General features: G+C 43.2%; 1 protein-coding gene across 3 annotated transcripts in view; it reads left to right on the top strand.

Annotated features, from left to right (window-relative positions):
* The first annotated feature begins 59 nt into the window (after nucleotides 1-59).
* Nucleotides 60-16,982, top strand: part of LOC117361648 (probable G-protein coupled receptor 34) — a 36,783-nt gene continuing 19,860 nt past the window's right edge. The window contains exon 1 of one of the 3 annotated variants that reach the window (XM_033947281.1): nucleotides 60-157. The gene's annotated coding sequence lies outside the window, so the exon portion shown is untranslated. Of the gene's footprint in view, nucleotides 168-16,982 lie in introns of all 3 variants that reach the window. The other 2 variants (XM_033947279.1, XM_033947282.1) reach the window with 2 other exon arrangements.

Raw genomic sequence — 16,982 nt, 5'->3', positions numbered from 1 at the left:
AATGAGGAGCCAGAATATTGAAGGGGGCGGAGTCAGGCAATGTGCAAGTCGGGTGGAGAGAGATGAGTTGGAGGAGACCATATGGCCGACAAGCATGGCTGCCGGAAAAAAATCAGACACCTGTCCCAAAATGAACCGAACACACGGTGAAGACCCGGTAAATCGCGGTATGTAGAAGGGGGATACATTTGCCTGCGGGGACAAATCTTTTCACCGTTTTTGCAGGCGGTGAAAACTTTTGTCCCCGTGTCTGCAGTGATTTAGCTATGGAGTCTCCATAGCCCGCAGCCACGCCGCAGTTCCCCACGGGGATCGCTCCCCGTGTCATTCTCTAGTTCTAACTTCCCTCTGTGCTTTCAGCAGGGTATTTTTGGAGAGAAAAAAAGTTGTAAGCTCTTTCAAGCAGAGGCTATTTTCTTACTTTTAACTCTGTGCAGCCTGCGTAGACTGCGTAGGTCTGGTAGACCTACAGAAATATTTAATAGCAGTAGGTCCTCCAGAAAGGGGGGAAAAAAAAGAGTCCAGGGCCAGACTTCCCTCTTTGTGACTCTGCAGCGCTGCGTACATCTGAGAGCGCTATAGAAATATTTAATAGCAGTAGGTCCTCCAGAAAGGGGGGGGGGAAGAGTCCAGGGCCAGACTTGGCTGTGCCTTTCCCTCTTCTTTCATCACAGAGTGTTTGGGGCAGGTTAAGCCCAGATGAGCAAAAAATAAAAATCCTTGTAGCACTCACTGGTTCCTGTTAAAGTGACACATCTGCCATTCCTTTTTTTGCCGTAGTGTAAGTGTGCACTGAATAACCAATAGGCTCCCACATTAACACTCAAAAGTCTTATTCATAGGTACTTTTCATTTTACCAACATGAGTAAAAAAAAGTGTTCAGAAAACAACACTGCTCAGTTATTTCAGAAAAGAGACGCCACAAACCAATGAAGGTGCAGCGTCAACTGCTGATGTGGCAATTTCAGACAAAGACATTGCAGAGGCTGGTCCATCAGGGGAAATCTTTTCCGCACACACTCTGCCAATTGATAAATCTAAGCACCGCTTATCCGGCATAAACAAACAATGGTTTAAAGAGTTTGATTGGCTAATGGTCAAAGAAAATGGTATGTGGTGCTCATTGTGCATGAAATATTCAAACAAACACCTCCCAAGGAGGGAGTTACCTTGGGTAAATGTGCCATGCACAAGAATTCGAAAAGAAAGCTTGCTGGACCATGAAAAAAGTCTTCTGATTTTTTAGGAAAGCGTGTACTAGAACAAACTGGAATCGGTCAAATTGAAAGATCTGTATCTATGTTAAATAACTTACAGAGAAATGCCTTTGTGGGAGCTTTAAGATCCATGTATTGGTTGGCAAAAAATGAGTTATCACATACAACGTTGTTTGAAAAGCTGTTGGAACACTGTAAAGAAATGGGTTGTTCCTTTTTACAACATCTCAATGTTGGTAAAAATGTCCATTACACCTCAGAAAGAATAATGCAAGAGCTGCTGGATGTCTTAGCATCAGAATAAAGTCTAACATACTGAAAAATATGCACGCTGAAAATTTTTCCAGTATTCTGTGTGATGAAACCATAAACATCTCAGTTGTAAAACAATTAATTATTTACATTAAATATGTTTGCCAGGTCACTAAACAGGTCAAAATTAGTTATGTATCAACCCGCAATATGAGTGATGGCAAAGCGGAGACTATAACCAACACACTGAGTGAGACTATGGACATACTAGGCTTGAAAACTGCTAATCTGGTTGGACTAGGGTCAGATGGAGCAGCTGTTATGATTGGGAAACAGAAAGGTGTGGCAAAACTGCTTAAAGATAAAACATCTGGACTCTTGGTCAACTGCCACTGTGTAAACCATCGATTGGCCCTTGCAAGTGCCCAAGCAGCAGCTGCCATACCTTATTTAACAAAACTGCATGATATCTTAAGACAGCTGTTCTATTTCTTCCAAAATTCTTCAGTTAGGATGGCTGGTTTAACAGAAATGCAAAATATTCTGAACATTCCCCAGATTAAGCTGAAAATGGCCAGTGACACTAGATGGCTGTCTCATGCCTCTGCAGTACAGTAACTACGACAGTGCATGATGAGTGTCATAGCTGCGCTGGAAAGAGAGGCCACTGAACGAAATGACATCACACTGAAGGATTAAGCAGATGTATTAAAACGTACAATTTTGTTTCCTCTCTGATGATGCTTTCAGATGTATTACCTTTGTTGTCCAACTTATCTAAGGCTTGGCAAAGGCAAGATGTTAATCTTACCGAAATTGAGCCAATTTTGCTCGCTACAAAATTGTCCATCATGCAGTTGAAAGACATTCCTGGGAGATATTTTCAAAGCCTTCATCTTTGTCTGGCAGAAGAATGGTCAGATCTCCGCATTGTCTATACATAGAGTGATATAATGGTATTCAAAATTGCAATATATGATAAATACCTAGAGACAGTTGTCAAGCACCTAGATGCAAGATTCCCTGACATGCTAATTATTTCCAGCTTTTCAAAAGTTTTCAATGCAGAAACTCACGATTCAAGTGAGTCTGCTGAAATTCTTTTTGCTCATTACTCCAAAAATGGTAGCCGTCCAATTTTAAAATATGAAAGTAGCAGGCAAGAATGGACAGTTGCATCAAAAATGATCAGAAGTCAATCATACTAAGACTTCAATCCAAAACAAATTTTACTGAAAATGGCAACAACATCAGAGCTCAAAGAGTCGTTCCAAAATTTAGCCAAACTAGCTCATATTGGGCTAGTGATCCCAGTGAGCACAGCTGAATGTGAAAGGGGGTTTTCTGCCCTTAAAAGGATCAAGTTATGTTTGAGAAATCGCATGAATCAAAACACACTAAATAATCTCATGCTGATCTCCTTGGAGGGTGGGATTTGGGCAGAGCTTGGAAGGGGTACTCTATTGATATTGTTAGACTTGGGGGAACTTGGGCTTGAAGTTGAAAAACATTGATCTAGATACTGGGCAAGCTACACAAAATCCCTTTAGAAAAAATAAACCCAACCCAAAACACCCCCCAAACAAGTATGCTGGCAGGGTCTAGGTGAAAGTTGCAAAGGGGCAATTACCATGTCTTGCCACAGATTTGCTGGTTTTTATACCATGAAACTGGTTGGACTGAATCTGTGCTTTATGTAGTAGCATTATAATCTTGTCCTATTTCTTCCTTTTATTATACCTCAAATTATAAACAGAGGTAACCTGCTGGCCCCCCTCCAAAAAAAAAAAAAAAGGGGGGAAGGTTGATTCAAATATAAACCAAACTCACAGCAGTCTTGTGAGGTTACCGTGGAGACTCATATCAGCCATTTTGATTAGTGAGACTGCAAAGGGCTTGAGCATAGGGAAGCTTGCTCTTGCCCACCTTTAGTACAGGACTTAAGGTAGGCCCGGGGAGAGGCCTGTGATGGGTCTGAGAGGGGGAGACTAATATAAACCAAGACCCCCATTTCTAAGCCCCAAAATCTAGGGTTATATTTGAGTCTATACAGTAAAGAAATCTGAGACTTTCTGGTGTCTACAACTGTAGGGATGGAGATCTGATAAGTTCTGATCCAGGGCATCAGAACACTGGCGGGGTCCGCACGCAGGCGGTTCTGAGCGCAGGCCGGGTCGGCACACCGACCTAGGCCCTGTGTGCGGATCTGGGCCTGTGTATGGATCTAGGCCTGGGTTTGGTTCTGAGGCCCTGTTTCTCATTTCCTCTCCCTCTCCCTCTTGCCACGTATATATTCTAAGCAAGGGCAAGGGTTGCACCTTGAGCAGAAGGCTAAGGCATCCCTGACTCTGGCCACATATTAACCTGACCATACATTTACCCTTTTTCTCTTATCTTGTTTAAGCATCCCTTATATGGGCAACAATCAGACTTTGCCTGAGCAAGGCTAATCAAGAGAGCTTAAGAAGCATGCATTATAACCTTTGGACTGTCACATGCCATAGTAAGATTTGAGACATATCAGAAATGTACACATTGGGATTCACTTTATTGTAACTGTTATTATGTATTCATATGTCATGTGAGATAGTAGCCTTAAGACACATGATATAGATAAACAATGGTTTAATCCTCACTGTAAATGCATTATGACATCATAACCTTGTAGAGCATTAACTAAGCAATTAATGGAGATATGATTCTCAATAAAAAGAGGGAGAGACCATTCATTTGGAGCGTCTCCTCCTGACTCTAAGATTGCGTGTGTGTTTATTGTGGGACATTCCTACATACAACAATTACCTTGCATGCAACACTGACTTTTGTATAAGATCCAATAACAGGCTGTGATAATGTGTTTAAGTATACTTTAGGAATAGGATATTGACTTCATGGGATAATCCAGCCTTCATCTCCCCGCCTCAAAAAATCCTGTTCAATTACCAGTATTATTGAAGGAAAGAGTGCCCCAAATTTACTTTTCCTCCTTCCCACTGGCAAAAGGGAAAAGCAGCACTTCTTACTTTTGAATAGGTCTTCTGCAGGTCTGAGTCTGATGTTCAAATGCTTTGGCTTATGGCCCTGTAATCTTACCAGACTTGTATGAGGTCAGAGATCAGAATAATGTGCACACAGGTTAAACATGCTGCTCTCCTTCAAAGGGTAAGGAGAAAGCAGAGATCATACAAAATCTGATTTTAACTTGCTATGAAGCAAAGGCCAGAAACTCTGTTTAAAGTACATTAATTAAGTTAGTGGTTTTAAGATTACAGAACAAATATTAACTATATTTAACTCATATTGCAGCATCAGGGGGGTATGATATTCTTTAGTTATGTATTTATTTTTGTATTTCACTGTTTGCAGGAGTTTCCAAAATAATGGTACTGAAACAAAATAAAAGTCATGATGGACTCTGTGCTAGATATGAGGGGGTGGGGACTACAAAATTATTCCAGTTTACGATATAAACAGTTACTAGCTTTGCAGTTTCTAGTTTGGTTACACTGATGTTCAAAATAAATACTGCCACAAAGTTGTGTTCTATGACCAGGGGAACGTCTTTCAATTTGAAAGAAATAACTTCGGAGATTACAGGGCTGCAAGAGCTGCTATTATTTCAATGCTACTGGGCATTAAACCCTACGTGATTGTCCTAGAGCAGTGGTCTCAAACTCGCGGCCCGGGAGCCACATGTGGCCCGCCAGGTACTATTTTGAGGCCCTCGGTTTATTTATCATAATCACAAAAGTAAAATAAAACAGTTTCTTGATCATATGTCTCTTTAGCTATAAATTACAATATTATTATTAAGACTTAGCCAAAAGGAAAGATTTATAAACTATAAAGAGTTTTACCTCAGGCAAAATTGTCATTTCTTTAATAAGACATTAACTATTTTTTTTTCCTGCAGCCCTCCAAGTACCTACAAATCCAAAATGTCGCCCTCCAAAGGGTTTGAGTTTGAGACCACTGTCCTAGAGGATCTCAAAAACAGGACTAGACCTAGTCCACGCATTACTTCCCACCCCAGCAGTCCCCCTCCCCCCGATAAATTTCACATTTTGACCGGTGTCACTAGGAAAGTAGCTTTCCCCCATGCAACAGGAAACCACAAGTACAATGAACTTCTACCGCTGCTATTTACTATCCCACACAAACGAGCCAGAGCTACTTACATGCTATACAGAAGGAGCTCAACCCAAATAAGATACAAAGCATTAGAGAGCAAACCAGTCACTGGTTGGTAGATAATATAAGCCTGCAACCTCCAGAGTCGTATTCGACCGGGCCGAACAGAAAAGAAGGCATTAAACCTCCCGGTATGGAGACTATCCCCCTAACCCATGGGACTCCCACGGGGACCCCCCCTCTGGCCCACGGGACTCCCACGGGGATGGAAGGCTTTGGAAGCAGGGTTCGTCCATATAATATAATGGACATGTCAGCCTTAGTAAAAGAGGGGGTTTATAAGTTAATTACCTGAACAGAAAACAAAAAAAGGGTTCCACCAAAGAGATTCCACAAGGAAAACAGCAGCGCAAACACAAAAGAAACTGTGGAATTGATGATCCTGTCAGAAGTAATTGTTGCTTTTTATGGGGACGGGCGGGGATGGAGGTAATTCCTTATGGGGATGGGTGGGGACAGAGAGGATCCTGGCAGGGATGAGTGGGGACGGAGAGGATACGGGCGGGGATGGGTAGGATTTCTGTCCTCCGCAACTCTTTATTGGGCAGTTCCTCCTGCAGAGATTTGTAGAGCAGCATAAGATGATAAGAACATAAGAATTGCCATACTGGGACAGACCGAAGGCCCATCAAACGCAATATCCTGTTTCCAACAGTGGCCAACCCAGGTCCCAAGTACCTAGCTAGATCCCAGTTAGCAAACAGATTCTATGCTGCTTATGCCAGAAAGCAGTGGATTTCTCCAAGCCCCAAGGACTTATCTTTTAGGAAATTATCCAAACCTCTTTTAAACCCCACTAAGCTAACTGATTTCACCACATTCTCAGGCAACGAATTCCAGTGTTTAATTACACATTGGTTTACTCTTCATATCTTTACTAGGTTTTACAGAGTAGATGTGGCAGCTCAAAAGGACACTGCTTTTGGGTCCTCTGTATTGTGGGCAGGCTCTTCTGTCCCACCCTAGATATCAATCATTGCTTTGTTACATCACCTAATGTGCCGACTCCTGGGAGATGTAACAGAATGAAAGATTAGTTTCTTACCTGGATAATCTTCTTTCTGTTAGTCTTTACTGGAGTCTGTATGGCACGCCCTCAGTATATGCTCTTATGCCTGCTTTTCTGCCTCTGACATGTCTAGATTCCAGGCCTGGATTTCTTCTTCTGTTAGCCAGATGACTAATCCTGAGGAAATCATGTATATTCCTTAACCTCTGGCTGCTTTGATGTTAGTGCTTGTTGCCCACAGCAAGTTGGTTCTCTATTGCTGCTATGCTTTAAATTCCTCTTAATCACTTAATCATTGTTCTAATTATTTTTCTAAACTACAGAGCAGAACAGAACTGCACAATGTCGGGGGAGGGGGGAGGGAGTTTCCCATACTCCTTCTTTGTATTCTATTCCAGTGGAGCTCAATTGCTTTGGGACGTATACTCCACTGGCAATGTGGGAGGTGCTGAAAGTTGTAAATATCACACTTCAGCAAAACCTGATTCATGGGAATGGATTGATCACCTAACGTATGGACTCCCGAGAAGATTAACAAAAATAAAATTATCCAGAAGAACCTAATCTTTCATTCATGTCCTCTTGTTCTACTGCTTCTCTGTCTTTGAAAAACAATATTTGTGTATAAATACCTTTAAGGTATTTAAGGATCCGTATCGTATCTTTCCTATCCCTTCCTTCTTCTAAGGTATACTGTATAGTACATATTCAGTGTTCCGCTTTCTTCTCATATTTCTTTTGGTGCAAATCCCATACCATTTGTGTCACCTTCTTCTGAATTGCTTCAAGTCTTTTTATGTTCTTAGCAAAATACAGCTTCCAAAAATGAGCATAATGCTACAATTGGGACCTCACCACGACTTGGTGTAGCGGTTAGAGCTACAGCCTCAGCACCCTGAGGTTGTGGGTTCAAAACCCACGCTCCTCCCTGCAACCCTGGGCAAGTTACTTAACCCTCCACTGCCCCAGGTACATTAGATAGATTGTGAGCCCATTGGGACAGATAAGGAAAATGCTTGAAGTACCTGTATGTAAACTGCTATGAATGTGGTTGTAGAACAACACAAAGGCGGTGTACAAGTCGCTTTCCCCTTGTTCAGGAGCATAACACCTCCTGGTTTCTGTTGGTTATGCCTCTATGCAGCTTAGCATCCTTCTAGTATTGTCAAATTGTTTTATTGTCTTAAGATCTTCCAACATTATCATCTCTGTCTGTGCTTATCAGTCTCTTGCCCTCTAGCACATATGGCTCCTTTGGATTTCTGTTCACCAAGAGCAGGGGTGTCCAATGTCGGTCCTCGAGGGCCGCAGTCCAGTCGGATTTTCAGGATTTCCCCAATGAATATACATGAGGTCTATTTGCATGCACTGCTTTCATTGTATGCTAATAGATCTCATGCATATTCATTGGGGAAATCCTGAAAACCCGACTGGATTGCGGCCCTCGAGGACCGACATTGGACACCCCTGACCAAGAGCATCACTCTGCACTTTCATGTATTAAATTTTAACTGCCAAACATTAGATTATTTTTCTAATTTTTTGTAGATCACTTCTCATGTTATCCACTCCCTCCAGGGTGTCCATGAGTGTCCTGATCTAGTTAATTAAAAAGAATCTGAAATAATTGAAATAATCATTGTTTAGCTCATAAAGATCTGGATTTATTTAGCCTGCTTTTCCATTGACGCAACATGAAAGAGAAGTCTTGGGAAATCAGGCCCAAAATTTTTAACTGCTGACAAACTTCTATTATTATAAATTTACAAGTGCTCACATATTATGTCCCATTTTTTCTTTCAGATGTTTATTTACAATGATCCTTTAATTTTTTTCTTTCAGACTCACAAATAGTCCAGCATCTCTCCTTGTCCCCTCTCCAAATGGCGACCAGGCATGTTCCCTTGTCTCTCCTGAGCCCACTCCCTTGTATACCTTTGAAAAAGTTTCTTGGCTCTAGCAGTCGATGGCAGCGAGTAGAAATTCATACAGCCTACTTGCATCAACCACAGAACTTTCTCTCTAATACTTACCACATATTAAAATAGGTAATTTAGAAATAAAAAGAAGTCCCAGGGATAGACTGGGTAAACCCTGGATGGGATCAATCCTATCTAGCAAATCTGGAGCCACCTGGCGTCCTTTATAATACATGCAAAGGAGATGGATGGTGAGGAGGAAGATGGGGCAGCAGGCTTTGAGTGCATGCACAGTGCTTGAAGGCCTGATGCTGCATTGACAGTGGTTTGATTCTCTGCTGGTCCTGTCACTTCTAAAATTCTGCTGCCCTAGGCATACAGTTAGTCATTATATTGGTGAGCAAAATATTTTCTTTACACTTGCATTTGGAAACTATGCCAAGCTGTAGCACATGGCTCTAATGCAAGCGTACTGCATTAGCGTTCCAATGTGGTGAATCAGTAGCAAAATCTGTGAACTAGAAGCAACTACAGAATATACAGGAAAAAGAGCTAAGCAAAGAATTGGTAGGAAGGATTCTAAAGAAATGGCTAGTTTTCTTGGAACTCAAAAATTCAAAGCAATGTGTAAAAAGTGGTGAATAAAAATTGTTTTATTGTGAGGCTTAGTTGCACACACCCCACTAAAACAGAACTGCAGGGCTTCCATGCCCAGCAGTTCAAAAGGAAGAGTGGAAAGACCAAAGCTTTATGTTGGTCTGCTAGGTTTCCTGGACCTCCACTAGCTAAGGTTTGTGGGGGAGGGGAAGGCCAGAACTGCCTGGAATCAGCAGGGTGCCCTGTCTCCCACTTTCTGAAGAGAGTGGATTGATTCAAAGGGGCCTGGCAGTGGCAGCATTCATACCATATCATATAGTTTCTTATAACCCGCAAATTTCAGCAAAGATTCGTCACAGTTTACAAAAAAATTTCAGACATACATTGAAGTTGTATTATTGTGTTTAGCTTATAAAGGAGTTTAGATCAGGAGCATTATGAAGAGAAGAGATATGTATTTAACAGTTTCCTGTAGTGGTAGTAAGAAGAGAGTTGATGCAAATAGTCTGGTAGATTGTTCCAGACTCTGGGACCTTGAAATTCAAAGGTAGATTCAAATATTTTTTTCCAATGGACTTGTTGATAAAGAAGGCTATAAAAGAATATGAAGAGAAACTTGCCAAAGAAGCAAAACTCATAGTAAAATTTTTGTTAGGTACATCAGAAGCAGAAAACCTGTGAGGAAATCCATGGGACTGTTGGATGATCAGGGAGAAAAAGGGATGCTTTGGTCTTTACGGAAGAAAATGTAATAGATCTGCCTGAACCAAAAATGGTTTTCAGGGGTGTTGATGCGAAGGAACTGAAAGAAATCTTGGTAAACCTGGAAAATGTACTAAGCCAAATTTACAATTAAAGAGTGATAAATCACCTGGACTGGATAGTATACATTCTAGTGTACTGAAAGAACTCAAACATGAAATTGCTGACCTGCTATTAGTGATCTGTGACCTGTCACTAAAATTTATGTTACCTAAGATTGGAGGGTAGCCAATATTATGCGGATTTTTAAAAATGGGTCTAGAGGAGATCTGGGAAATTACAAACTGATAAGCCTGACTTCAGTGTCAGGCAAAATAGTGAACAGTTATAAAAAATAAAATTGTGGAACACGTAGGCAAACATGATTTAATGGGATAGAGTCATCATGGGTTCAGCCAAGGGAGGCCTTGCTTCATCAATTTGCTTGACTTCTTTGAAGGTGTGAATAAACATGTGGATAAAGGTGGTGAACCAGTTGGTGTTATGCATTTAGATTTTCAGAAAGCTTATGACAAAGTTTTTCATGCATGAAAGGCTCCTGAGAAAATAGTTATCTGTTGTAGATTAGGAATGGGTTATTGGACAAAAAACAGAGGGTAGAGTTAAATGGCCATTTTTCTGCATGGAGGAGGGTAAATAGTGAAGAGCCACAGGGATCTGTACCGGGACTGGTGCTATTTAATTTACGGTATTTATAAATGATCTGAAAATTGGAACGATGAGGGAGTTCTGGGGGCCATATGGTTAAGCAAAGCTAAAAGTGTGCCTAAGCCAGTAGTCTTCACTAAATTTTAAGTAAGGGCCACTTTGGATCCAGTGAACTGAAGGAGAGCCACCAAATACCTTTCCATTTGCGGTCACAACACTGCTATGTCAATGACATCCATCCCACCAGTCCACCCTTAAAATGTTTATTGGGTGTATTCTCAAGGAGGTGGGTATTTCCAAAAGCATTCTCTTTACCTATCGAGAAATACTTTGTCATTCAAGCATGTGGTTCTCCCTCCCATCCACTTCTTTCTGTCTGTCTCTCTCCCTGGTCCCCTGTTCTTCTTCACCCAGAAGTGGTAAAAAACTGGAACGCTCTTCCGGAGGCTGTTATAGGGGAAAACACCCTCCAGGGATTCAAGACAAAGTTAGACAAGTTCCTGCCGAACTAGAACGTACGCAGGTAAGGCTAGTCTCAGTTAGGGGCACTGGTCTTTGACCTATGGGCTGCCACATAAGCGGACTGTTGGGCACGATGGACCACTGGTCTGACCCAGCAACAGCAATTCTTATGTTCTTAGGTCTTTCTTTCTTTCTGTTTCTCTTCCTGCCCTCTGCCTGTCTGTCTTTCTTTCTGTCTCTCTCCATGGCCCCTAGTCTGTCTGTCTTTCTTTCTTTCTGTCTCTCTCCCTGCCCGCTGTCTCTCTGTCTTTCTTTCTTTATGTCTCTCTCCCCTGTCCAGCAGCACCCCTTCCCTGCTCCCCCTGTCCAGCAGTAGCCCTTCTCCCTTCCTTTTACCTCCACCCTGTCCAGCAACACCCCTTCCCTGCTCCCCCTGTTTAGCAGGAGCCCTTCTCCCTTACTTCTACCTCCCCCTGTCCAGTAATACCCCTTTTCCCTTCCCTGCTCCCCCTGTCCAGCATTTGCTAGCCCGGGCAGCCTTGGGGCTTTTGCTAGGCCGGCCTGCCTCACATTATTGAAGTGGGCTGGCCTAGCAAATGCCCCACGGCTGCTTGATGAAACCGCGGCTGCTGCCACTGCTGGTCTGGAGGTGAGAAGAAGAGGTGTCCCGGCAGTGGCAGCTTAGTCAGAAGGCAGAAAGTCAGCTTGCGTCAGAGATTGGGGCAGGAAATCAGCTGAGGCAAGCACTGCGCATGTGAGGCACGGAAGCATGGAGCACGGAGATCGAAGTGCGCATATGCGCTAAGGGTTTTATTATAGTGGATGTAACAACAGAAAACCCCAGTCATGGTACACAGGCTTGTCGTGCCAATGGGGCTTGCGTGCATCTGAGAAGCTGAAAGCTAAGCTGTCAGTAGTTTTACTACCAGCAGGGCCTCCCAAGGCAGACAGGTTTCAGCGGAGATATCAGGCTAACGATGTGCAACCCATCTGGGCAGCAGCAGATGGACAGTGTTGGAGGTGGAGGATCGTGTTTGATTTGACAACATCAAAATTATACTGCACAGAAGAAAGGCCAAGCAACCTACTTCTGTATTCTGCCACGAAAACTTGATGATGTTCATCAAGTTGCTAGGACTCAAACACGAGTCGATGGCACCTAAGCCAATCTGAAAACCAAACAATAACTATGGTGTGAATTATTTTACATATATTTCATAATTATATTTTTGTTCTGAGAGATTTCAGTAATAGGGAACTTGCATAGCATTGTGCAGTTTCCCCAATGGTATATCAAATAAAGTACTAGTACCAAATGAGTCTGCTTCATACATCGTAATTTCCCTCAGATATTTTCAAATTCCAATGAAATGATGTAGAATTGGTCCAAAGAATCAATAAACACTGAAAGAGAGTCCATGCAGCAAAACAAAAACCAAAATGTGAAAAAAAAGTGTCCAGAATTAAAAAAAATAAAAAGTCAGTACAATGTAATAAACAAAATGGAATAACTTGATGCATTGTGAGTCAAGGAACTGCCCAACAAACAACCCCATTTCAATTTTTCAGGGGCAGAGATGGCTTCACAATTTTCCCACAGACAACTTCATGGTGTCTGCTTGTCTCAAAATGCACTGAAAACCAGCAAGGACAGCATACTTCTTGAAAAGAAAAACGTTGTGACATCACTCTTTGAACAACTTTATAAACACCTTTTCATGAAGAGATTCACCCAAAGCGGTTATGCACATCTCACATAATCCGCTTTGGTTGCAGAAAGGTGGTCTATGAAATGCATTACCACTTATCCTCTGTGTTTAAAAGCTTTTGATCAAATACCTCCCCTTCATACCACATCAGCTACCTCATAAATGGTAAAAATCAAGGAGAGAACCATGAACAGGAAAACAAAAGTACTTCTAGCGCCAGATTTTGGAGGATCAAATCTAAATAAAGCTCTGTTTTTTGTTACTTGGTCTGCTATACCTCACAGAGAAATTTTGCCATATGCAGATGGCAGAAGCCATCCATGTAATGATCACATCATTACAAAATAATGTAATTTGTAATAAGTCTCTATTGATCTCTGTTTCTCCTCACTCAGAAAAACAAAATACTTGTTACCAGTATTCACACACAACCCATTGTCTCTGGCTCTGCTTATTAACGGGTTCTTTGAAGATAACTTTTTATTCTAGATTGGACACAGTCTGTTTTCTGACTCATATGTAGACGGGCTTTTGCAGTTACGGGCTTTTGCAGTTAGGGTGATAGGAATTTTTGTGTATTTATGAGGACAATGGGGGAAGGAGGAAAAAGGGGAACATTCCCAATGATGCAAGCTCATTCTGGAGCTGGAACATCATTGTTACCCGCTCAGAGCTGTGGATGGAGCGTGGTAAAAATCTTTAAATAAATAAAATCATGTTGATGTTGCTCCTTGAAAATAAGTGGATTTGACATTGGTTCACTGTAGGCTAGACAAAAATCCCAATGATTTTATCTGAAGGCATTTAAGAGTGATTTATTCATGCACATTTAGTCTCAATTGCTTGAATGTTTTGCTATATAAAAAGCTGTGGAACATATCTTTGGAATGCACATCACACAGAAGGCCTTTAATACATAAACTTAAATAGTAGGATGTAACTGCATTCTGATATAAATACAATATTACAAGATAGAAAGCAAAGCAACAATTGTTTTTCCTATTAGCTACTTTCCAGTGCAGCCTGAGATATGCCAGGGAGGGAACTAAGACTCAGATTGGCCTAGGTGCCTAAGGACCCTCCCATAAGAGGGAAATTAAGCACCTGGGCCAATTAGTGCCTTAGGCCTCTCCCCGGTGAAATCCAGGATCCACTGGGAAGAGGAAGGCCCACCATTTTGAAGAGGTGGGCCTGGCGGCCAGAGGGAGTAGACATCCCTCCAGCTAGCCATCATTGGAAAGATACGGGGAAAGTGGGGGGAAAGAGTAGGTATCCCTCCTACTGGGGGTGGGTGGGTTGTTGGGGAGTGGGAATGAGGCAGCGGGAGGGAGTGGGTATCCCTCCTGCTGGGGAGGGGGGAAGTTGTTGTTGGGGGGGGGATCCCCGGTGGCATGTTCTATAATCCCATGGAATGGGATTATAGAACATTGTTACTGGGGGGCCAGACTTCATTGGAAGAGCAGGGACTAACCGCACCAAGTGGCGCTTCATCTACATGACACTGTTAGTAATCCAGAAAACTGTACGGCAGTATTGGATGCAGGAAGGGGACATACCTCTTGAGAGCTGGGCCCACCAAATGTTTGAAGTAGCCAGCTTTGAACTTTGTTATTACGAAAAATACTATGAATCCTGATGTCTTGGCATATAAAGCCTTGTGGACAGTGTATTTACATTTTCTACTAATCTCTCGTGTCGGGTCGGGTGGGGGAGGTGAGCGGCGGGGAATGAATGTTTAGTGTTTGGCTGTAGAGTGAAAGGGTGGAGTGCGTGTGTTCTGTTCTCCTTGGCAGTGCTTAGGGAGGCTGAAGAGGTATTTGGGTAAAAAGATAAATGAGGGGTTTTGGAAAATGGGCTCTATCCTTTAGGATGGATCATATGTATTCCCTGTTGCCTGTTTGGGTTGTTGATGATAGTGTTTGTAAGGATTCACTCTCTTCCTTCCATCCAGCATCTGTTCTCTTTCACTGCCCCATCCATGCACTTTCTGCCCTCTCCCCCTTCCATATGGCATTTGCCCGCTTTCTTTGTCCCTTCAATAAACTGTCTATGTTCCCTTCCATCTCTCCCTTCCTTCTTCCCCTTCTCCAATGGTTTGGCATCTTTCTCCTCTCTTTTCCTCCCCGGAGGTCTGGTATCTCAATCTTCCCTTCCATCTCTCTCTCCCACCTCACCCTATGGTCTGGCATCTCTGTCTCATTCCCCCCCTTCCCCCCATAGTTGCATCTCTGTCTCCTTCCCTTCCATATCTCCTCCCATGCACTAGCATCTTCCATGCTTTGGCATCTCTCTTCTCTTCTTTCCATCCCTCCCTTCTCCCTGTGGTCTGGCATTGCTCTCTTCTCACCTTTATCTTCCCTTTTCCTTTCTTCCCTGCATCTACCCCCATGGTCTGGCATCCCTGTCTCCTTCCATCTCTCCCTCCCCTCTCCATGTTCTGCCATCTCTCTCCTCTGCTTCGTTTCCCTCCCTCCCCTGTGTTCTGGCATCTCTTTCTCCTCACCCTTCCCTTTTCTTTTCTGTCCCAGTCCTTTCCTTCCTTCTCTCTTCTCTGCTTCTGTTCCTTCCCTTCATGGTCTTGCATCTCTCTCTCCTCTCCCTTCCCTTCCCTTCCCTGGTGGTCTTTCTTTCTTTCTTTCGTCCTTCCTCCCTTCCAATTTGGCGGCTTTCTCCTTTATCTCTCCCTCCCTCCAACTGGGTGTGACATTTCTCGTACCTATCTCTCTGCAGGTTGTAAGCTTCAGGCCATCAGCAGCATTATTGAACTGAACATACTGCCTCTGAAAGCTTTCCCTCTGCTTCATCTTCCTGTCCCCACAGAGGCAGGATGTTGCAGCAGAGCAAAAGCTTTCAGGACGCTAAAGGCAGTGTGCTCAGCTCATTAATGCTACCGTAGGCCCAAAGCTTTCAGGCTGCAGCATGCAGAGATTGGACTATGGACTGGAGCACCCTCGATGAGCTGCACCAGAGGCAGACTTCCCCTCCCCCTTGGTACACCACTGTAGTACTAATAGTAGTAGTAATAGTCCATCATGTGAGGTCCCAAAAATATTGGGGATGCTTGGGCACCCATAGCACCCACAGAGCTGGTGCCTATGGTCCTGACAAAAATACGCTACCTCTAGCTGACACCTTTTGTCTTGTCTAATTGGGCACTTAGCTCACTTTATATGTTTGTGGTATAGCACTGGAGAGTTATACTTCTTTTATCAGATAACACAATTTATCGCACTCCAAAATACAAAACAAATGTGACTGCATTGATTCTGTTAGCATCGGTTTAAATAAAATTAGGCTGCAAACTACCTGGCATGTCAACAGACTGTTAATCAGCAGAGGGAGCCAAACACACAACTTCAACCTAGCAAAAGTTAAACTCCTTTGGCTAGAAATTAGAAACTTCATAATGCTGACTTTCTGTGAAAGTGTTAGAATGATATATTGTCCCCCAGAGTCCTTACCAGTCCCTAGAGTCTCGTAATTAAATATCAACACAGCAATGTCCATAGGGTTACCAGACGTGTCCTCTTTTTAGAGGACTGTCCAGGCTAGGGTTTCTAGATTTTACTTGCATAAAATCTGGACTCATAGCCCCGCTCCCAGGACATGTCCCCATTATGCCCACACCCCGTCCCAGCCTTGCCCCTCAGCCTGTTCTTCTCGGTCGGAAGGGCATCTGCACATGTGCGGATGAGACACAATGATATCATGCGCATGTGACTTCACAGCGTTGCATCCACATATGCACGGATGCCCCTCCCGATGCGATCTGAAGAGGAAGCTATTCAAAATCCGGACAAAGTGCCGGGTTTTTTGAAAAGCCATCCAGACGACCGTCCATGTCCTCTAGAAAGAAGACATGTCCAGGTAAGTCTGGAGGTCTGGTAACCGTAGTTCAGGCGTCCAGATGGCTTTTCATAACTCGACCCTTGGTCCAGGTTTTGAAAAGCTTCTAGCTCGGGGCCGCATCTGGAAGGCAACTGTGCATACGCAGGTGCAATGCAGTGATGTCTCACGCACGCACATGATGTCATCACATCACCTGTGCATGCTCAGAGGTCCTCCCAAATGTGGCTCCAAGCTCGAGAAGAGGTTTGGCGGATGGGGCTGGGGCAGAAAGGGGCGTGATTTGGGTGGAATAGGGCAGGGCCGGGTGGAACTGAGCGGGGCTGGGGGGCAAGGCCACATGTCTGGATTTTACAGTCATAAAATCTG

This window comes from Geotrypetes seraphini, chromosome 5 (assembly GCF_902459505.1).
Source record: "Geotrypetes seraphini chromosome 5, aGeoSer1.1, whole genome shotgun sequence".
Lineage (NCBI taxonomy): Eukaryota > Metazoa > Chordata > Amphibia > Gymnophiona > Dermophiidae > Geotrypetes > Geotrypetes seraphini.
The sequence above is the reverse complement of the archived record's forward strand: the minus strand, read 5'-3'. Positions and strand labels throughout refer to the sequence as shown.